At 44.0% G+C, this 23,786-nt stretch overlaps 1 long non-coding RNA gene across 1 annotated transcript in view; it reads left to right on the top strand.

The window, feature by feature from the left end:
- The first annotated feature begins 11,913 nt into the window (after nt 1-11,913).
- The window catches only part of LOC135968791 (uncharacterized), a 32,951-nt gene continuing 21,078 nt past the window's right edge, over nt 11,914-23,786 (top strand). Inside the window, exon 1 of the long non-coding RNA XR_010583755.1 lies at nt 11,914-12,035. This is a non-coding gene — a long non-coding RNA (uncharacterized lncRNA). The remainder of the gene's footprint in view (nt 12,036-23,786) is intronic.

Here is a 23,786-nt window from a genome sequence, read left to right as displayed (position 1 = left end):
ATTCTCATGCCTGAGCCTCCTGAGTAGCTGGGACTACAGGCATGTGCCACCACGCCTGGCTAATTTTTGTATTTTTAGTAGAGACAGGGTTTTGCCATGTTGGCCAGGCTGGCGTTGAACTCCTGACCTCGAGTGATCTGCCTGCCTTGGCCTCCCAGAGTGCTGGGATTACAGGCCTGAGTCGGCGCACCCAGTCTCTGATTTTAGTAAATATGTTGTCGTTTACTTGATGTTTCCATGGGAGAACAGGGCCCTGGAGCTTCTGCCATCTTACTGACATCACCATAACATAACTCTTTAGACTTCCAAGTCTTGTCTTTTTAAAAACGTTCACAATAGGCCGGGCGCGGTGGCTCAAGCCTGTAATCCCAGCACTTTGGGAGGCCGAGACGGGCGGATCACGAGGTCAGGAGATCGAGACCATCCTGGCTAACATGGTGAAACGCCGTCTCTACTAAAACATACAAAAAACTAGCCGGGCGAGGTGGCAGGCGGCTGTAGTCCCAGCTACGCGGGAGGCTGAGCCAGGAGAATGGCGTGAACCTGGGAGGCGGAGCTTGCAGTGACCTGAGATCCGGCCACTGCACTCTAGCCTGGGTGACAAAGCAAGACTCCGTCTCAAAAAAAAAAAAAAAAAAAAAAAAGTTCACATTTAGGTCTATGATCCAATTTGAATTGGATTTTTGCATGAATACCTGGTTTTGAATTGTAACTCCACCATGTTATTTCAATGTGGCCTTAACCTCTCTGGGCCTCAGTTCCTTCATCAGTAAGATGAGGGGCAAAATAGCCTTGGGAGGAGTTTGCATTTACATCTAAAGAACTTAGAAACATGACTGAAAAACACTGTCATTTTCTTCCTTATTCACACTGGATACATTCCAAGATCCCCAGTGGATGCCTGAAACCACACATAGTACCATACCCTACATATACTATGTTTTTTCCTATAGATAGTTCCTATGATAAAGTTTAATTTATAAATTAGGCACACTAAGAGATTAACAATAGCTAGCAATAAAATAGAACAATTATAAGAATAGACTGTAATAGGCTGGGTGCAGTGGCTCACGCCTGTAATCCCAACACTTTGGGAGGTCGAGGCGGGCAGATCACTTGAGGTCAGGAGTTTGAGACCAATCTGTCCAACATGGTGAAACCCTGTCTCTACTAAAAATATAAAAATTAGCTGGGTGTGGTGGCACACGCCTGTAATCCCAGCTACTCAGGAGGCTGAGGCAGGAGAATTGCTGGAACATGGGAGGCAGAGGTTGCAGTGAGCCGAGATCATGCCACTGCACTCCAGCCTGGGCAACAGAGCGACTTTCTCACACACACACACCAAAAAACAAAATATATATATATAAAATATGTGTGTGTGTGTATACACACACCATAATAAAAGTTATGTGAATGTAGTCCCTTTCTGTCTCAAAATATCTTACTGTGCTGTACTTACCTATTTTCAGACTGCAGTTGATCATGGGTAATTAAAACTATAAAAAGTGAAACCGCAGATGAGGGGATACTGTAGTACACTTAAAAAATGTTACTTGCCATTAATATTTCTGTAGTTTTTTGATCCACTTGTGCTCTGAAAGATCAGAGGGGACTGACCTAATTGGGTCTGATAAAAGGCTTAATTTTATCACTTAGCATTGCTTGAGTATTGTACTGGCCTGGTGGGTGTACTGAGAAAAGCAGGCTCATGTTTGAACAGAGGACTCTATTGTGCTAAATAGTCTCCTCCCTCTCTTCTGTTTCCTTGTTTGTACCAGCATACCAGTTTGAATACACAGTGTTCATGTCAATATTTTTGTTGATCAATTTATCAGCTCAATTTATAGAAACTTTCAGAGTCTTCCTTATTGATGTGTTTCCTGGGGCAAGGCCCATTGTTTTGCTTAACATTTCCTAGAACCTAGATAGGTCTCTGTACTCAGTTGCCCCAAGAATTTTGATCCAAACATGCACCAGGCTTTGGTATTAAATTTCTGAAGCCTCGAGGCTGAAAGCAGTTTGGAAAAGAGTTGAATCACTTTAAGCAGTTCTTCTTCGTGTGTGTGTGTGTTTAATTTTAAAAATTTCTGGAATATTTTTTAAATACAGAAAAATATACAAATGAATATAACAAAAATGTAACAATAATCCTTGTATCCATCATCCAGGTTTAACAAATTTTAACTTTTTGCTCTATTTGTATCAGTCCATTCTTCCTCAGAAGTAGACACTATTCTGAAATTAGTGTGTTTTCTTCTGCTCATGTTTACAGTCTTTTATCAAATATGGATTTATTAAAAATAATATATATAGTATTATTTAGTTCTCATATTTTAAATATAAAATAATGTATGTTTTACTTTTTCCGATTTGTTTTTTTCACTCAACATTCTTGTTAATGACTTATCTATGCTGATACATGGATCATTGTAGTAGGTTCATTGTTAACTGTTGCATAGAATTTCATCCCCTAAATATTCCACAATTCATTTATTCACTCACCTACTGAAGGACACACACACTGTATAGATAGTGTTTAATTTCCATTTACCTTTCTTCTTTAGTTTTATATTTATTTATTACTAATTCATCTTCATACTTTCCTCACTATTGTCTAAGTTTTTTCTCAAATTCAGATACATAAGAAGTTTTAAAAACTTCATCTTGTTGAAGATCTCTTTTCTGGAGCCTTCTGAGTTGCTTGAACCTGGTTTGGTTACTCTGTTGTCATCCTGAAATCTCACTTTTCTCTCATATTGGGGATGTCCTCTTGGCCTCTCTCCTGTGCTAGAGTCTCTGTTCCTCTGCCCCTCATCTCTGCACCCATTCAGCGATGCTCCGTGTTTACACAAGGAGCTATGGTGGAGGGATTAGAAGCATAATCTTCAGAAGAAGGCAGACCTAGGTTGAATCTTTGTTTATCACAATTATGAGCAAATGTATTATCTTCACTTAGCTTCAATTTCTACATTTACAAGGTAGACATAAAACACCCATCTCACACGGTTGCCATGAAGATTAAGTGAAATGCTATTTCAACTGATATTTGTGCCACAAATATTTTCCCCCAGACTATGCCATAACTTTTCAATTTGTTTGTTGTACCTTTAGATACATAGATACATTTTATTTGTAGTCAAATTTATTATCCTACATAATTTACATTTTATATGTTCTGTATCCTTCCCTACCCCAAGTTCATAAACAGATCACTATTATAATTTCTTTTAAAAGTTTAAAGTTTTGCTTTCACATTAAACTGATTATCTACCTGAAATGGATCTACGTGTATGGTGTGATATATAAGGCTCTATTTTTTTTTAAATATGGGTAACCAATTGTCCTAAGATCCAATATTGAATAGACCATTTTTTCTTACTTTGATTTGTAGTGCTTACTTTTGTCATATTACTATTCCATATATGAAGGTCTGCTTCTGGGCTCTTTATTCTGTTTCATTGGTCAAATACCACACAACTTTAATCATTATAATTTAAAAATAAATACTAATATCTTTACAAATTGACCTTTCTGTTCTTTCGGAAAATTGATAAACTCTCATGTAAATTTGCATCATACTTTGTATTTTCTCTTGTGTTTCTATGTACACAACCCAATTATCTATGAATGCTAGCAACTTTGTTTAGTTATCAATTCTTAAACTCTATGTTTGTTTTTCTTGTCTTATTGTGCTAGTTAGGACATCTAGTGCAGTGTGAAGAGAAGTGGTCATTGTGGGCATCTTTGTTTTGTTTCTGACTTAAATTATATCTGATGTTTTAACATGAAGTTTGAAGTTTGCTATAGATTTTTAGAAGACATCCTTTTTAGGTTTAAGAAAGCTGCTGCTGGTTTTTTGTTGGTAGTGGTGGTGGGTTTTTGTTGTTGTTGTTGTTGTTGTTATTGTTGAGATGGGTCTTGCTTTGTTGCCCAGGCTGGAATGCAGTGGCACAGTCATAGCTCACTGCAGTCTAGAACTCCTGGGCTCAAGTGATCTTCCCTCCTCAGCTGCCTGGGCTTCCTAAAGCACTGGGATTACATATGTGAGCCACTGCACCTGGTCAAGAAAACTTCCTTTAATCCTTATTTGCTAAGAGATTTTTTTTTTTTTTTTTTTTTTTTTTGCGCATATGGGATATGGTTTGCTAATGTATCGAGGCTCTTTATGTCTCTCTTCATAAATGAAACTGGTCTACGTATTTTCTTTCTTCAGCTTTTTTCTGGCTTTGGTATCAAATTAGATTGATTGCCTTAAATGAATTTGAGAGCATTTCCCACCCAGTGTCCCCCACTTTTAGGATTATTTGGAACAACTTGCGTAAAATTAGAATCATATACCACTTGAATATTTGACAGAACTTGCCTTTAAAATTTCCAAGGTCCTTTTTTTAGTGGGGAGGGGGGCAGATTATTATAAACTATTAATTCTATCTATTTGAAGGTTATAGATCAATGTAGGTTTTAAGACTGTTTTTGGTAAATTATATCCTTACATAAGATTGTCCATTTCATTTAAATTATATTTTTATATAAAACGGTCCTTTTCATCAATTTAAAAGTTATCTATTTTCAAATTTATTAGCATAAAGCTATTCATAGTATTTTTCTTGTGATTTTACCAAGCCTTATCTGTGACCATACTTTGTTATTTCTTTTCCTGGGACACAGTATAGTTCATCTCCAGTCACCTTCCTCCTGAATGATGGGTTATTCGTGTCCAGAATTTTAGTGCTATTTAAAATTTTTTAACACAAAATTTGGTCATAATTATTATTGTTGGCTGGGTGCAGAGGCTCACACCTGTAATCCCAACACTTTGGTAGGCTGAGACAGGAGGATTGCTTGACCCCAGGAGTTCCAGACCAACCTGGGCAACATAGGGAGACCCCATCTCTACAAAAAAATTTAAAAATTAACTGGGCATGGTGGTATGTGCCTATAGTCCCAGCTACTCAGGAGGCTGATGTGGGAGGATCACTTGAGCCCAGGAGGCTGAGGCTGCAGTGAGCCATGATTGTGCCATTGCACTCCAAACTGAGTGGCAGAGGGGGACCATCTCAAACAATAATAATAATAATTATTACTTTATGCACTTGATGTTTGCTTGTCAATTTTTTTGCCTGTAAATGTTTTCGTTTCACCCTTATTATTGAAAGATCATTTTGCTGGGTCTTGAACTCTAGGCTGACTATTGTTTTCTCTCAGCACTTTGCAGGTATTATTCCATTGTATTCTGACCTGTATTGCTGCTATGGAGTAGCCAGCTATCAGTTTAACTGGCAGCCTTGCATGGGTAATCTCTCTTTTCTGGCTGCTTTTAAGACCTTCTGTTTGTCTTTTGTATTCAGTGTTACCACAACACCAGGGGCTTGGTCTGGGTCCTGCTGCTTGCTCCAGAGAAAGCCCATCATTGAGACCAGGATTATTGCCAAGGAAGAAGGCTTTAGGCTTTAATCCGGTGCTGTAGCCAGGGAGATGGGAGATCAGTATCAAATCTGTCTCCCCCCGATTACTGGAATTAGAGGTTTATATGGCAATGTAAAAGAAAACAGAAAATGTACCCCTCCCTAGTTCCTTGGGAGCAATAGTGATGAATGAGGGATCTGGCATTTCATTGTCTGGATGCTGTGACCTGGTGATTTTCAGCTCTTTGATACTTTTTTTTGAGTGGCCTGAGAGTGTTGCTAAGAAGGAACTCAAATAAAACAAAGGCAAGTTTCAAGCTTTAAGAAATGGATTGGGCCGGGCTTGGTGGCTCACGCCTGTAATCCCAGCACTTCGGGAGGCTGTGGCTGGTGGATCACGAGGTCAGGAGATGGAGACCAACCTGGCTAACACAGTGAAACCCCGTCTCTACTAAAAATACAAAAAAAATTGGCTGGGTGTGGTGGTGGGCACCTGTAGTCCCAGCTACTCAGGAGGCTGAGGCAGGAGAATGGCGAGAACTTGGGAGGCAGAGCTTACCAGAAGGGTCCATTTCTATGTTTATCCAAAAACAAAAAAAAGCAACAAAAAAAGTCTCTATGGGACTACTGGGTTGGTTTCATCCAGCAGTTGACCATGTTGTATCCAAATGTGGATTTCTTTTTACTTATCCATCTTGAGAATTTGTCAGACTTCTTTAATCTCTTGTTTTGTCTTTCGTCAATTTTGGGAAATTTCTTCAAGTATTGTCTTTCTCCTATCTACTCTCTCCTGCTACATCAAATTTATACTACATGTTCTCTCCTATCTTATGTGGGTCTTAAGTTCTTTTTCGTGTTGTTCATTTCTTTGTCTTGAAGTAATTTCTTCCATTTTTTATTCCAATTTACTAATTACTCTCTCCCTTTCCTTCTCTCTTTCTTCCTTTCTTCCTTTCTTCCCTTTCTTTCTTCCTTTCTTTCTCCCTTTCTTCCTTTCTTCCCTTTCTTCCTTTCTTCCTTTCTTCCTTTCTTTCTTTTTGACGGAGGTCTCACTTTGTTGCCCAGGCTGGAGTGCAGTGGCACAATCTCAGGTCACTGCAGCCTCGACCACCCAGGTTCAAGCAATGCTCCTGCCTCAGCCTCCCAATTAGCTGGGACTATAGCTGCATGCCAACAGGCCTGGCTAATTTTTGTACATTTTGTAGAGACAGGGTTTCGTCATGGTGCCCAGGCTGCTCTCAAATTCCTGAGCTCAAGCGATCCACCTGCCTTGACCTCTCAAAATGTTAGAATTACAAGGATGAGCCACTACCTGGCTGCTAATTACCTTTTCAATTAAGCCTAACTTTCTGTTAAATCTAACCCCTTATGTTTTTTATTTCATTTGTTATGCTTTTTCACTTCTAAATGTTCTTTTTCAAATGAGATTGGCAAATTTGGACACCCTCATTTGCTTCATCACGTTTTCATTTCTTCTTTTATTTCTTTATTGATATTAAACAGATTTATCTTCTATTTTCTATCGATAATTCTAATATCAACAGTTTTTAATGGGTTTTATTTGCATTTTTTCTTCTGATTCTTCCTTATGGTAGCTTATTTCCTCGTATATTTAGGTGTTTTTCAATCCTGAGCTCCTGTTCCTTGGGACTTTATCTGTAGCATTCTTTGAAGCCTGGATTTAAAGGTTCTTTCCTTTAGAGAAGATTTACTTTTTATTTGTTCAGGATCCAAGGACATAACCCATCTGGGACCCTTTTAAACTAAAATTTTGGCTTTGGGTTTTTTAGGACGTAGAAGTAGTGTAACTACCGCAGCTAAATCTATGTAAATATGAGCTTGTGTATTAAAATTCTTACGGGATACATTTTCTTTTTTCTTTTTTTTTTTCCCTGCTCTTCCCAGAGCCAAAGCTAACACCAAATCCGTTTTACTTTGTGGAGCAGGTTTTTTTTGTTTTGTTTTGTTTTTTCCTCTAGTTTATCCATTGAGATTATCAACTATTGGCGGGGGAAGATGGGAGAGGAGCAGATCATACCTTTAGGTGATAGTCCGGTCTGACCTGTCTCTGCTCAGGACTTTGTTTTTTAGAGATGAGGTCTCTGTCATCCAGGCTGGAGTGCAATGGCTCACTGAAGCCTTGATCTCCTGGGCTCAAGTGATCCTCCCGCCTCAGTCTCCTGAGTCTGCTCAGGACTTTGGCTTTAACTTCTGGTCCCTTCATTTGTCATCAATTAAACCTAGACCCGAGGCCACCAGGTATTGACAGATACCCTCAGAGCAAAGTTCATCTCCAGCACTTAAATTTTCTGGTGGATTTGCCTTTTTCTTGTTGTTTAAAATTTCTAAATAATTGTCTTTCCTGACAGATCAGTCATGTGTCAAAAAAGACTTGGAGGCTGGGCACAGTGGCTCACACCTGTAATCCCAGCACTTTGGGAGGCGGAGACAGGTGGATCAACTGAGGTCAGGGGTTCAAAACCAGCCTGGCCAACATGGCGAAACCCTGTCTCTACTAAAAAAAAAAAAAAAAAAAAAGCCCAAACAGAAAAACACAAACATTAGCCAGGTGTGGTGGCTGGTGCCTGTAATCCCAGCTACTCGGGAGGCTGAGGCAGGAGAATCACTTGAACCCGGGAGGCAGAGGTTGTGGTGAGCCGAAATCGTGCCACTGCACTCCACCCTGGGAAACAGAGCGAGACTCCATCTTGAAAGAAAAAAAAAAGAAAGAAAGAAAAAAAGACTTGGAGAAGTATTTCATGTAGAATTTTTAGGCATACTGTCTTGACCTGTTTCTCTTTCCATCTTTAACATCTAAAATGTTTCTCAGAAAGTTCCTTCATTTGTAAAATAGAGATGATAATAATGTCTATTTCATAGAGTTGTTGTTTTTTTTTCCTGGTGGGAGTGAGGATTCAGTTAGAAAATGGATGTATTCTCTTAACTCACTGCCTCCGAAGTAAGACTCAGTAATGATGGCTGTTATTATTTTCATCTCCTCTGGGCTCTTCCCCTCGTGTGCTTGGTAGCCCTGGGCCAGATGATCTCCGTCTCAGAGGCTTACTTCCTTATTTGTCAAGCAGGGAGACAACATTCAACGATGACTATAGAGGGGCTGGGAGAGGGAGTATGAAGAGAGGCTACGTTGCTGCTCCGGGAAGAATTTACCTTGCCCGTTTCCCTGGGGCCTATTATTGGGTATTTGGCAGCCAAAGGGGCCCAGCTCCAAGTCCAGCTGCCTCTTTATCTGGCACCCGGCTCTTGCCACGTTCACTGGGTTCTAAGAACACCCCTGGGGGCAGGAAGAGAAGATGTCATGCCCAGGCTCTCCAAGTGAGGGTTTCTTCTACACTCTTCATGCTCTTACAGCCAGCAGCAGCCTGGAATTCCCAGAGTCAGACCTTCAAATGGATCGTGTGGATGGTGCTTTCTGGAGAGATTGGGGGATGCTTTTATCTCTTGATAGTTATTGGAGTCATTCTCAACGGTTGTTTCTGTTAAGGCATATGTTATGCATGACTGTTTTTTGTGCTCATGCTTCCATGAAAGTCCTCCAATTTTAATGTAGTAACATTAAAATAGTTGCTCAAATTTGTAGCAGAGATTTGTAGAGAATCTGTTGGTTTTATGAGCTATAACTCAGTTCTGTCCTTTTCTCCCTCAAGACCGTATGTAGGAAGGGAAATGACAGAGTGTAACATTATGCAGATAATGTCACCCAGGCAGGCCGTCAGTTCTGGCCCATACTTGTTTCAACCTTCATGGAGCTCCCACCACATTACCTGCCTTGGCATCTGCTTGGTCTGAAATGTGCTTCATCTCTTTCAGGCCAGCCATTCCTCTCTCCAACTAGACTGGCAGCAGCATCTTACTGTGGGAAGAGCTAGACTTCTGAGTCAGGCAGCACTGGCTGCAAATCCTCTCCCCACCACTCACTGTCAAAGCTTTAGCAAGTCACTCAACCTCACTGAGTCTGGGTGTCCTCCTCTTTAAAATGAAAATAATTCCTCTCTGAGAGCATGAGAGGGCAAGGACCTACTGTGTGTTTTATACACCTAAAATCTCTATGTGCATTTTATACAGGATCTCCAGTCCCTTCAGCCATGATACGATGGGATGTCATTCTTATTGTCCAGATGATGAATGAGTCTTAGAGGGGTTAAATAGCTAACGTAGCAGAGGTACCCTGTGTCTTATCCATCCCTTTGGGCCATACCTTATGTCTGCCCAATGTCAATATCCGTTTTCTGTGTTTGGCAAATCTATGATTGTAAGGTTTTATGACAGGCAATGCCTCACCTCTCACTTCAAAAGTCAAAGAATGTTGCTGGTTGCTTTATTTTCCTGACACTTGGCAGCCAGGGAGTGGGGACTGACCTAGATTAGAGGTGCTTATCTGAGACTTTGAAACTCGCTGAAATGACCTTAAGAAGGAATGGACAGCTGAGAATCAGTTCTAGCAGCAATGGAAGCATCTTTTGGCTGGTGGCGGTCTCAGCAGCCAGGCCCAGTGCTCAGTTGCCAAGGTACCACCTGCGTGGGTCCTGGGGCATGACCTTGGCTGTGGCTCAGGCCACTGAGTCTCCTTTGGCTTCTGACAACTCTCCAAGACTGGTATTGAGACTTCTTGTTAATTTTGTGAGCTTCTTGATATTCTTTCTCAATTTTTTTTTCCACGTGAGTTACTCAGATTTGGTTTCTGCTGTTTGTAATCAAGAAACCCATGTGGCAGCTCTGCGGACCCAGTGATGGTCCTCTGGAGTCTCTGAGTCTTTTAATTTATGACGAACACTCCCATACAAATGCTAGGCATCATTTGCCTCTAGAATACAAGTTGAATCAGGCTTCCACGATCAATTTCCTCCTCCCTCTGTTCCCTCCTCTCTGCACAGCTATCTCCATGCCCCCGGGGCCTCGTTTTTATAGCTAGTGGATGGAGGTTAGCAAAGAGAACCTGCTGCCCAGCTTCTTGTCTGTGCTCTTCATTGACTTGTTTCTTTGAGATCCTGTTCTTAGGAATTCATGGAGATTTCATGGTAAGCTCTTCTTCAGGGCCCTTCCTCTTCCCTGTTCTGCCTTCTGCCACTTTCTCTGCCTGGACTGAATTGGGTCAGGGTTCCTCCCAGGCTGGCTTGGAGAGTCTCAGAAAGAGATGACTTTTATCAAGACACTAAAGGGGATACTAAATTTAAACAGTTCAGGAGATGGTTTAGAAGACTCCTCCCTGAATGGAACCAGCTTCTATGATATGGTTTACTTTGCTTCTAGTTCCCCATGTCTGTTGTGACTCTGTTGGGTGAACCATCCAGCCTTGGAAGCACCAAAGGAGCTGGTTTAACTAAGCCCTGAATCTCAGCTGAATTCCTTAGCCTAATCTTGGGATCCAGAGAAGTTGAAGTTTGTAGTTTATATCCATTGTTTTTATCTGCTTAGGATACTCTTCTTAATAGATTGTCCCATTCCCCCTTCATGGTGGCCACTGGGGCTGCTGGTCACAAGACCTACTTTCTAGGCCTTGTGGCCTAGGTGGATGGGAAGGATAGAAATAAATGGGAAGACTCTGGGAAAGAGGGACGCTTTCTTTTCTCTTGGATGGCAACCTATAAAGATATGATCTTGGAGTTGCTTCTATGTTCCTTGCCAGAAGAAAAAAGGGAGAAATAAGGAAGCTGTTAGTTTTCTAGGGCTGCTGTAACAAATCAGCACAAAACTGGACATCAGAAAGTTATTTTCTCCGTTCTGAAGCCCAACAGTTCAAAGGCAAGGTGCCAGCAGAGTTGGTTCCCCAGGCTGTAAGAGATAATCTGTGCCGTGCCTCTCTCATAGCTTTTGGCAATCTTTGATGCTCCTTAGTTTGTAGATGCATCACTCTGCATTCATCTTCACATAGCTGTCTTCCCTCTGTGTGTGTTGGTAATTAAAATTTTCTCTTTCTCCCAGTCATTGAATTGGGGCTCATCCTAATCCGTTATGACATCGTCTCTACTTGATTACATCTGCAAAGACCCAAATAAGGTCACATTCACAGGTTCTGAGTGGACTTGAATTTTGGGGGACACTATTCAACCCAATACAGAGGTACTTTGAGAAAGCAGAGCCAAGAGGTGGAAAGAGAGAGAACACTGATGACGTCTTTTCAGTTCCTGAACCCAGTCACGCTGGGTGAAGCCAGCTTCTCCCTAGACTTCCCAGGTGTGCAAGCCAAAACACTTCCTTTTCCTTAAGCTTGTTTTGATTTCTGTCACTCGAAACTAAAGAAGTCTTGACTAAAATAGGGGCAAATGGAAGACCAGAAGCTTTTAACAAGAGACCAAATTGCAGTAATGAAATGTGAGTTTCCTTTCTCTATCCGCTTTCCTCACATACCACATACAGTCTTAATCCACAACGCTCTATCCCAATACTTTATTGTGCTAGTCTCCAGAGTAGCTAGTCTCCAGGGCTTCCTAGAGGGGATGTTCTCCAAGAATAGGGTTTGTGACGTCGTTTATTCTTTCTCTTGGTCTAGTTGGACCCAAATACCAAAGAACGGCCCTTGGTCCCCAAGGATGTCGGATAACAAATGATCCAGATTTGGGAGTTGGTCCTTGGAGGCTTGGGGACCCAGGTGATGGCGAAGTTTCATTTGAGGTAATGCGGCTCCTTCTTTGTATTTCTGGTGCTCAGCACAGTGCCTGACATATGGTAGGTGTGTAGCAAATATTTATTGACAGGCTGCAGGAAATAATATGTGTTTCATGGCTATTGAAGAAAACACAAAAGGGCATATAAGATATAGTCCCAGTCCCTGGGGAAATAATACAGCTTTACGAAGGAATTACATAGCAGCATAATAAGATCTGCAGGCCAAATATTTGAGACTCTAGGGGAAAAGAGTTGTGGTTCAAAGGAGAGGTCCCCGGGGTTTGGGTGGGAATGTTAAGGGAGGATTTTGGGGGAGGGGAAAGAAGTTCAACTGGGCCTGGAAGGACAGGCTGGGTTTAGAGAGGATCAAAGTGGGGAAGGAGCATGTAGAACAGGCATGGTGTCCTCCCAGGGTCAAGTGTGGGCTAGGCAGGCAGAGATGGGTCTTCTGGTTGGTGATGGAGGGATGAGGATGGACAGGAAAAGTCTATGAGACAGGAGTTATCTCCAAGGAACCAATATCCCAGTCCTGCACACTAAAAAACAGCAAAAAACAGCCCTCATCACTCTCATCCACCTAGACTCCATGTTGGTCCAAGACATGATGCCCTTGGCTCAGGCATGCAATCGTGAGGTATGTGTGAGCTGTGTGTGTGTGTGCAGTGGGGTGTGTGTGCTGTGGGGTGTGTGCTGTGGAGTGTGTAGTGTAGGGTGTATGTTGTGGGGTGTGTACTGTGGGTCGTGTACTGTGGGATGTGTGTGCTGTGGGGTGTGTAGTATAGGGTGTGTGCTGTGGGGTGTGTAATGTAGGGTGTATGCTGTGGGGTATGTGCTGTGGGGCATGTGATGCGGTGTGTGTGCTGTGGGGTGTGTGCTGTGGGGTGTGTGCTGTGGGGTGTGTAGTGTAGGGTGTATGCTGTGCAGTGTTTAGTGTAGGGTGTGTGCTGTGGGGTGTGTGCGGTGGAGTGTGTAGTATGGGGCGTGTGCTATGGTGTGTGCTGTGGGGTGTGTGCTGTAGTGTGTGTTGTGGTGCACGGTCGCCAGGTTATTCAGGACGATGTCCACCACCTGGTCGTGCTTCAATGCTGTGAAGAAGAGGGAGTCATCATCCAAGGTGTAGGAGGCCAGCAGGACACCCTTGCCGTCGGGGAGGCTGCGGCTGGGGTAGATGATGTAGCGCAAGGGCTGGTCGGTGATGGATACTCCACCCCGGATTCCCATTGGGATACATCCGTCCCATTCCCAGAAGCGCTGGTCACAGGCCAAAACCACCTTGGTAGTGCCAGTGTAGTGCACGGAGCGGAGGGCGTCGATCTTGTCCGTGGACGGGGGTGGCTGGAAGGCGATGAGGCACATGGCCTTGGCTGAGGCGGAGACCACCACGTAGTCGGCGGTGAGGGTGCACTGCGCCCAGGCGGGTAGGTCCGCCTGGTATGAGACCCGGACTTGGGGCCCATCCCTCACCACCGCCTCCACCTTGGACCTCAGGTGGAGGGTGCCGGGCTTCAGGCTGGCGCCAAGGGCCTTCGGGAGCTGGTCAAAGCCACCAGTGATCTCGAAAAAGCTGCAGGGGTGAATGGGGCAGTGAGGGTGGGAGGCTGAACGGGGACCCCTCGCCTTACTCCCATTCTGGGGCTTCTTTGCCTCACTCACCTTGGTGGAGTAAGAATCGTAAAAGGACATCAGGTGGCTGCAGTTGAACATTTTCAGACTATGAGCTGCAGGAGGGTAAGACAGAGAAGGAGCTTTAGATTAGAGCAGAATTCCTGGGTGGGCACAAGGAGATGGGAGTTGAAGAACCAGGGCAAGGGTAGTTTCAGGAGCTCCTCTTTTTCTTTTTCTCACCTTCATTTAAAGACCTTTTGAAGACTAAGGTGAAGACATTCACTGAAACCCAGGAGGACTGATTCATTACCAAGAATTGGGTTATCTGGTGGTTCCCTTTCCTCCCACTGCCACTGATCAAACCACCCAGGGACAGGAGAAGAGAGGGGACTGGGCAGTGGGATTGGTGGCAACATTCTTGGAGAGTGTTATAAGACAGGTGGCCCAATCACAAGAGCACTGAATAGGAGTCAGGTGACATGGGTTCGTCCACTAACTTGCCAGGTGACCTTAGGCCAGACCCTCTTCTTTCCTGACCCAGGCTGGGGTAAGGCAGAAGGCACCTTGTCGATGGACTCTTAGAAGAGATTCATAGCACTCTTGCCCTTCTCTGTGGGGCTTACGGAATAGCCCAAGAGATCTGGGTTGGCCTTGACCTCCCAGCTACGGTAGCGTCGCCTTGATGAGGTACCAGGTGTTGTCATCATGCTGGATGAACTTGTTCAGCTTCAGGCCAAATTTCTTGACATAGGTGTAGACCAGGCTGGAGCAGAGACAGGCGTAACATGGTCCCCATCCCCATGGCATCTTGTTCCTGCTGGCCTCACAGCAGAAACTAGTTCCAGCAAAAGCAATTTCTTCCTCTGCCCGGGGGCTTCAGACCAACTCCTTCCTCAGCTCTCATCCTGTTTTTCCTTCTTTTCCTTCTGTCATGGCCCGGAGGGATATGGGGTGGGGAGTTCACCCATCTCTGAATTAAGACCCTTTAGGGAATCTCAGTTTGTAGAACTCCTAAGTAGACATAGAGGCCTTTTGTTTCAGACAGAATTTGAAATTTCATTTTCCATTTCTGAGTAGGTCTAAGGCCATATCTAAAGACTCCTAGTTTGGACTAGTTCAGCTGGTTTTTGTTTTGGGTGGTGTTTGGAGGGAAATCTTGGGTTCAGTTTACATTTAAGGCAAAAAAAAAAAAAAAAAAAGAGGTCATATTTCCAATAACAGGCTCTGAAATTGAGGCAACAATTAATAGCCTACCAACCAAAAAGAGTCCAGGACCAGATGGGTTCAACAGCCGAATTCTACCAGAGGTATAAAGAGGAGCTGGTACCATTCCTTCTGAAACTAGAAAAAGAGGGAATCCTCCCTAACTCATTTAATGAGGCCAGCATCATCCTGATACCAAAGCCTGGCAAAGACACAACAAAAAAAGAGAATTTTAGACCAATATCCCTGATGAACATCGATGCAAAAATCCTCAATAAAATACTGGCAAACCGAATCCAGCAACACATCAAAAAGCTTATCCACCATGATCAAGTGGGCTTCATCCCTGGGATGCAAGGCTGATTCAATACACTCAAATCAATAAACATAATCCATCACATAAACAGAACCAATGACAAAAACCACATGATTTTCTCAATAGATGCAGAAGAGGCCTTTGACAAAATTCAACAGCCCTTCATGCTAAAAACTCTCAATAAATTTGGTATTGATGGAACGTATCTCAAAATAATAAAAGCTATTTATGACAAACCCACAGCCAATATCATACTGAATGGGCAAAAACTGGAAGCATTCCCTCTGAAAACTGGCACAAGACAAGGATGCCCTCTCTCACCAGTCCTATTCAACACAGTGTTGGAAGTTCTGGCCAGGGCAATCAGGCAAGAGAAAGAAATAAAGGGTAATCAATTAGGAAAAGAGGAAGTCAAATTGTCCCTGTTTGTAGAAGACATTGTATATTTAGAAAACCCCATTGTCTCAGTCCAAAATCTCCTTAAGCTGATAACCAACTTCAGCAAAGTCTCAGAATACAAAAGCAATGTGCAAAAATTACAAGCATTCCTATACACAAATAACAGACAGAGAGCCAAATCATGAGTGAACTCCCACTCACAATTGCTACAAAGAGAATAAAATACCTAGGAATCCAACTTACAAGGGATGTGAAGGACCTTTTCAAGGAGAACTACAAACCACTGCTAAACAAAATAAAAGAGGACACAAACAAATGGAAGAACATTGCATGCTCATGGATAGGAAGAATCAATATTGTGAAAATGGCCATACTGCCCAAGATAATTTATAGATTCAATGCCATCCCCATCAAGCTACCACTGACTTTCTTCACAGAATTGGAAAAAACTACTTTAAAGTTCATATGGAACCAAAAAAGAGCCCATATTGCCAAGACAATCCTAAGCAAAAAGAACAAAGCTGGAGGCATCACGCTACCTGACTTCAAACTATACTACAAGACTACAGTAACCAAAACAGAATGGTACTTGTACCAAAACAGATATAGACCAATGGAACAGAACAGAGGCCTCAGAAATAACACCACACATCTACAACTATGCTGGGAAAACTGGCTAGCCATATGTAGAAAGCTGAAACTGGATCCCTTCCTTACACCTTATACAAAAATTAATTCAAGATGGATTAAAGATTTAAATGTTAGACCTAAAAACATAAAACCCTGGAAGAAAACCTAGGCAATATCATTCAGCACATAGGCATAGGCAAGGGCTTCATGACTAAAACACCAAAAGCAATGGCAACAAAAGCCACAACAGACAAATGGGATCTAATTAAACTAAAGAGCTTCTGCACAGCAAAAGAAACTACCATCAGAGTGAACAGGCAACTTACAGAATGAGAGAAAATTTTTGCAATCTACCCATCTGACAAAGGGCTAATACCCAGAATCTACAAAGAACTTAAATTTACAAGAAAAAAAAAAACCCATCAAAAAGCGGGCAAAGGACATGAACAGACACTTCTCAAAAGAAGACATTTATGCAGCCAACAGACACGTGAAAAAATGCTCATCATCACTGGTCGTCAGAGAAATGCAAATCAAAACCACAGTGAGATACCATCTCATGCCAGTTAGAATGGTGATCATTAAAAAGTCAGGAAACAACAGATGCTGGAGAGGATATGGAGAAGTAGGAATGCTTTTACACGGTTGGTGGGAGTACAAATTAGTTCAACCATTGTGGAAGACAGTGTGGCGATTCCTCGAGGATCTAGAACTAGAAATACCATTTGACCCAGCGATCCCATTACTGGGCATATACCCAAAGGATTATAAATCATTCTACTATAAAGACACATGCACACATATGTTTATTGCAGCACTATTCACAATAACAGGGAAATTGTAAGAAGTGATGGGAATTTTAAATAAGTGTGAAAGAGAAAGGCAACAGAGACTTGTCAGTAATGCTAAAGAGATTTTGCCTTTTTTCTAAAAATAATAGGCATTATTAATGGGTGTTGTGCACATATAAGGATTTAAGCATAGGTATGCAAAAGTGGTTGCATGGAGCACTCACTGAATCGGAATAGAAAGAGGAGTAGAGGAAAATCTGAAGGTTAGGTGGATTATTTTACAGCTTAACATGGCATAATTGACATATAAGAAACTGTTTGTTCATCTTTAAAGCACACAATTTGCTGAGTTAATGGTAACTATTATGATTGTTAGTTTGGGAATCTATGGCTTTCTGTGTGATGCTGGACGCTGAGCCTCTGTCTTCTCTTCTGTTAAATGGGAGATGAGTGTTAGACCTGGCCCGTAGAGTTGAATCACATGGCACAGTAAATCTGAAAGGGCTTTGATCTCATGACTGCGGGTCCTTTCCTGCCTCTTCCTCATCTCTCCTCCTTGCCCTTTGCTCCCTCCCTTTCCCAGGACTTACCTGTGGGATTTGGGGATGCGCATGGGCCCCAGATCATAATACCAGCCCTCCTCCTCATTTCTGAATGTCACCACTCGGCCCCCAATATGGTCGCTGGCTTCCAGGATGGTCACCTGGAGTGCGGAGAAGCTTTTGTCATTCCCAGAGACATGCTGTCCCTTCTCCCCACCATCTCCTCCCACTCCCACCCTGCCACATGCGCTGGCCTGGAATTCCCAGCATCCCTGAATGTGCGGGATAACCAAACCAGGGCTGTTTCCCCCCGAACGCCCCTGAGAAATGTAGGTGAAGCTGAATTCTCTCCATGGGCTGGGGACAGAGCACCACTTGGCCCTTGCCTGTTAGTATAGAACACAAATTGTACTTAACAATATTTAAAGGTTGAGGGTTTAAGAGACCCAGGGGTTATGCAGTTTTCCAAGAGTTGGCTGTAACCTGGCTCTTGTCTTTTGCCACCCAAGGAAGCAAACTGGTGGCAAATGATTGAGGCCCCTCCATAGCCTACTCACGTGGTGGCCAGCGTCCTGCAGGGTCTTGGCTGCTACCAAGCCTGACATGCCAGCTCCTACTACCACCACACACTTGGGCAGCGGGGAGGTGTGGAGCCCCTCCTGGGCTGTGACGAAGAAGGACTCATAATTGGGATCCTGGAAGCAGTTGGCCAGGTCCTCAGAGTAGGCAAGGCAGCTGGGGGTAGCCAGCAGGAGCCCCAAGATCAGGATTTCTAGGGGCAGAGAAGACAATAGGGGTGCCTTTTGGAGGCTCAGACTCTGAGCCCTGCCTGCCCTTCCCAGTATGAGCTTGGCTGTGTGAACCAATACAGGACAGTCAGGTTAGGGCAGTGGCTGGTGAACGTGTGGTTGTGAATATGTGTATTTCTGACCGTGTTTGTGATTGGAAACTCAGGGGTGTGTGCATGTTTGTATTTGACTGTAAATGTACCCGATGGTGAGTGTGTATGTGAGCTTGTCTGTGTAAGCTTGAGTGTGTAAGGGACTGGTTCTGTGTGTAAGTTTCAGTGTGAGACTGTGACATAAGTCTCTGTGAGTAAGAGTTTGTGATCGCTGCCCTGTGTGATTTTGTGTGGTCTGTGATTGTACGTGAGCAGTGTGTTTGTGGCTGAGTCAATGTGTGTGGAGGGATCTGCATGGGAAGGTGAGATGGATTGTAGAACTGGATGTGTGTTGTCTTGGATTTGGAAGGGTAAGCGTGATGGAATATGCACATTTGCTTGAGTTCGAGTGAGAGTATGAGTGCCTACGCTCTTGTGTTTGAGTCTGTGTGTGCATTTTTAGTGTGAGGCTGGATGGGAGAGCCTGAGGGTGTCTCCATTCTTTGGAAATGTATGCATTTGTGAGAGAATGTGTGTGTTTGAGGGCAGGAGCCGTGGTGTCTATGTGTGTGTAAGCGAGAGTATGTGAAGGAGGTGGGCATGGTTTTCTTAGGGGATGAGGAGTGGGGAGTGACCCAAGGGAAATTGGCAGTTCTATTGTTCTCTGGCCTCACCATATCTTTTTTTCAGAGCTTTTCAGGTATTTAATGCAAAGTCAAGATTGGAAACCACTGGTCGGATAGTTAATAACTGCCATGCAACAAGTTCTGAGTGACTTGACTTTCTTCTCCACAATGAAATGCTCTGATGGACAAAGAAATTCATCTGGGAGTCTGAAACAAGGGGCTGTGGGATTTCCTATGTCCCTGCTTCAAAGGGGAGCATCCAGGAACTGTGACACAGTGTACCCCCTTCCACTAGCCCTAAGTTTTTTTGAGTGGGTAAGAACCCCTTTAGTCCAGTCTTTGTGCAAGTGGGACAGCCAAAGCTGCCAGAAAGAAAGGGATGTTCAGGAACCCCTGCTGGGGAAATGCGGAAGACCCAGCTGGCTCCAAGGGCAGGCCCTTCTCAGTGCTGACAAAGCCTTCTGCAGGGGTGACTCCTCAGGAAAGAGGAGGGGGGTACACATGCCCATGGGAGAGACTCCTCAAACTTCATCCCCTCACTCCATCCCCTAGACTTACCTCAGCCTCCCTAATCCATTCTCAATCCTTGAAAATTTTCCCATCTCTTTGAACTATTGCCATTTCTGTCTCAGTCCCCATGTCCTTCCCCTTGAATGGACCGAACCCCTAATTTATTCTCCAGACCCACTTTCAGTCCCTCGCCCCATCCCTGGCCTTCAATTGAGCTCCTATCCTTTATCTCAGTCCCCACCCTCCTTCCCCTTGCAAGGCCCTCCTTGCAACCTCCTCCTAAGACCCACCTCAGACCCTTTGGCCATTCTCACCCCCAATCTAGTTCCTCTCCTATTTCAACGTCCAACACCTCCTTCCTTGGGCTCCTCTCTCTCAGGCCTAGAGACCCCACTTACCACCCATCTTGAACTTGGCCCTGCAGCTTATGCCATGCTAGGCAGCTCTCCCTCTATGAGGAGCCAGCTCCAGCCCCGCAGTAGTTGGCCTCTGTCCCACTACCTGCCCTCAGCCCTATTGGCTGGATCAAGCAGGGAAGCATTGCCCTCAAGTCCCGGCCTCTCAAGCGAGATTATTACAGTGACTCATTCCATCCTCAGCCTCATCTTCTGTATCTTCACTTCTTCCTGACTGTCTCCCCAACTAGGGAAAGCCACTCCTCCCAGCTCAGACCTTATGCTTGGTGCTAATGGGGAGCAGGGTTATGGGAGCCAGCTAGGCCATCCCAAACCTGCTGGGATCACCCCCAAGGAAGGGGTGAGTGTTGGGACTGAGCATTGAGGCTCGTTTGGACATCCAGTGTCTGGGCTGTCAGCATAGGCCGAAGCTCCTGGCTGATGCCCCCAGCAAATGTTGCTGCTGCCACTGCTGTCCCACTGTGGAGTCTTCCGCTCCTCTGGGAGTCTGTTCAGGCTGGAGATTCTGGCCTGGGGCTCCATGAGAGAACTGTGTCCCCCTATCCCTCTCAGGGGCTCACTGGACAGGCAGGGGAGAGGTCTCTTGCCTGGCCCATTTGCCATAAAGAGTGTTTTTTCCCTGTCTTCTGGCTCCCCTGGGGATTCCTAAGGCTCAAGCAGATGTCTTTGGCACTGAAATTTCTTCCCCAGAAGAGCGGGGCCAGCTGGCTATGATGCCAAGGCTAGCTCTTTACCATCTGTGTGCAGCGGATGGCCAGAGAAGTGGGCAGAAAGCATGCACAGCATGGGGCAGGAGAGGGGCAGGAGAAGGGCAGGAGTGGGCCAGTGGTGGCACTCAGCAGCTGGGGCTCAAAGTGGCATAGAGGAGAGGGCACTAACAATGGAATCCAACAGAAGTGGAATTGAATATTGCTGTGTTCTGTCCTAGCCATGTGGGTTATACCTCTCTGAGCCTGGGTTTCCTTATCTGTAACATGGGAGCAATTATATCATCTTCATAGGGTGTTTTAAGGATTAACTGAGATACTGTATGGGAAAAGCCTGGCATAGCACCTTACGCTTGGTAATTATACAAGCTCGTTTACTTCTTCCTTTTGGAGTTCAGGTTTGGGTGGAGAGGAGACCACACACAACTGTCATATCTTGAAAACGGAGGTAATTTCTCCACCACAAGGTGGCTGGGAGGACCAGGTAAAAGAACACATAGAAAGTTATTGTGCGAACTACTGAGCTTTAGACACAGGCCATGGACTCGGTCTTTCTGTCTCTCTCTCTGCTGTTTATTGCAGTTTACAGTAAGTTTGAAATTGTGAGGTGTGAGTCCTCCAACTTTGTTCTTCTTTTTCAAGATTGTTTTACCTATTCTGGGTCCCTTGAAGTTCAATATGAATTTTAAGATCAGCTTGTCAATTTCTTTTCTTTTCTTTTTTCTTTTTTTGAGACAGGGTCTCGCTCTGTCACTCAGGCTGGAGTGCAGTGCCACTGTCATGGCTTGCTGCAGCTTCAACCTCCTGGGCTCAAAGAATCCTCCCGCCTCAGCCTCCTAAGTAGCTGGGACTATAGGTACATACCACCATGTCCAGGCAATTTTTAAATTTTTTGTGGAGACAGGGTCTCACTATGTTGCCCATGCTGGTCTTGACTTCCTGGCCTCACAGCTTGTCAATTTCTATAAAACTGTCATCTACGATTATGGTAAGGATGATGTTGAATCTGTAGTTCAACATAAGGAGTACGGATGTCTTAACAACTTTTATTGGTTTGTTTTTTGAGACGGAGTTTCACTCTTGTTGCTTAGGCTGGGGTGCAATGGTGCGATCTCGGTTCACTGCACCTTCTGCCTCCTGGGTTCAAGTGATTCTCCTGCCTTAGCCTCCCAAGTAGCTGGCATTACAGGTGCCCACCAGCATGCCTGGCTAATTTTTGTATTTGGAATAGAGATGGGGTTTCAACATGTTGGCCAGCCTGGTCTCGAACTTCTGACCTCAAGGGATCCACCCACTTCGGCCTCCCAAAGTGTTGGGAATACAGGCGTGAGCCACCATGCCCAGCCTTAACAACATTAAGTCTTCTGATCCATGAACTATCATGAGCCACCAAATTACCATGTGGTCTGAGTGCTTATTGGAAACTAGGTGTTGTTTGACTTACCAAGTCATAAAACTGGCACACACTCCATCATCAAATAGAAGTGGTATGTACAAAAGTGGGCTCTCATAGTCCCTGAAAACACAAGAAGTTTGCATGGGGAAGTGGCCCAGATGCCCTACTCTTGCTACGTTACCCTCCATTGTCTGTACCTATTGTCTTCTGGGATGTTCCTCAACATGAGGAATTGATAAAGAAGAGAAAACCCAGGCCTGGTTAGGCATGATGTGTGGGCACCACCTGAGGGTGGACAGCTGCAGTACTAAAGCCCCTTTCTGGGACATCCCTGAAGGACAGTGGTGAAGAGGAATCCTCCTCAGAGGCAGAACATCAATAGACATTAGTTGTTTATTTTGTCTGGAAGGAGAAATAAACCAAGATAAAAGTCTATATTGACTAATGGACTGGGGCCAATGGTTTAGCTAGATGGTCAGGGACTTGGAAGGGACATGATTAGAAAAGTGGTGAGAATGAGTGCAGGGAAGAAAGGTATATGGATAGTCCTTAAGTCCTTAATACGCAAGAAACCAGTTTGACCTAAAAAAAATAATAATAAAATAAAATAAAAGGAAGACATTTGCATTCTGATATATTTGATTTTGTAAAGACAAATTGTGACTGGAAGTGACGGCTCATGCCTGTAATCCCAGCACTTTGGGAGGCCAAGGGGGACGGATCACCTGAAGTCAGGAGTTCGAGACCAACCTGGCCAACATGGTGAAACCTCGTCTGAATAAAAACACAAGAATTAGTCAGGAGTGGTGGTGGGTGCCTGTAATCCCAGCTATTCAGGAGGCTGAAGCAGGAGAATTGCTTGAACCAGGGAGGCAGAGGTTGCAGTGAGCCGAGATTGCACCACTGCATTCCAGCCTGGGTGACAGAGTAAGACTTAATCTCAAAAAAAAAAAATAAAGAATAATTGTGTCAAGATTAATAGGTGGCAGTCATTAAGTCAAATATGAGGTTGCAAAAACTGGCAGAGTGGTATCCTTCCAAGAAAGATGTGGTCCATTCATCTTGGAACTGCCATTCACAAACCAAGCAGCTCTTGTCAATAAGTCAAGAGCTGTTTATAGGGAACTGTAGAATCCAGCAGTCCTAGGCGAAAAGAGGCTTCTTGCTACTAAGTGTCTCCTCCTTGCATTCCTCAGGTATCATGATCCTGCATTAACCATTTCTGTTTTATGATGGAACTCTTCCAGGCATTGCCATCCTCCTTGGGGTATTTCTCTGACATCACCCCAGGCATTGTGGGTATTTCAGGTTTCAGAATTATTTTGTGCCTTTTGCTCATATGAGTAGCTTCAGTCAATGTCCCATAGTGAAGTGGTAAATGCCCCTCAAGTGGAAATTCTCTAGTCCAAAGTCCCAGTAGTTGCCACTGGGAGGCATTTATAGGCTTTTGCCATAAGCACCAATCTACATTCTGCGTAGAACTATCAAACAGAGAATTTGTTTATATCACCACTCCAGCTTCTATTCTATGCTGTGTGGGCTTGGGCAATCTTACTGGTTCTCACTGAAAATGTCCAGTTAATATTGCTTGAAAGATTTACATGTCTTCTGTTTTACAATACTAGGTCGGGAAAGGTAGGGTTTTTTTTCTTTCTCAGTGGTATATAAAATGATGCATCCTAAAATTGATCATGTCTTAGATCTAACAATACATAATAGAGCACTTAGAATTGTGT

This window comes from Macaca fascicularis, chromosome 1 (genome assembly GCF_037993035.2).
Source record: "Macaca fascicularis isolate 582-1 chromosome 1, T2T-MFA8v1.1".
NCBI classification, from domain to species: Eukaryota; Metazoa; Chordata; class Mammalia; order Primates; family Cercopithecidae; genus Macaca; species Macaca fascicularis.
This window is presented reverse-complemented; position numbering and strand designations above follow the sequence as displayed.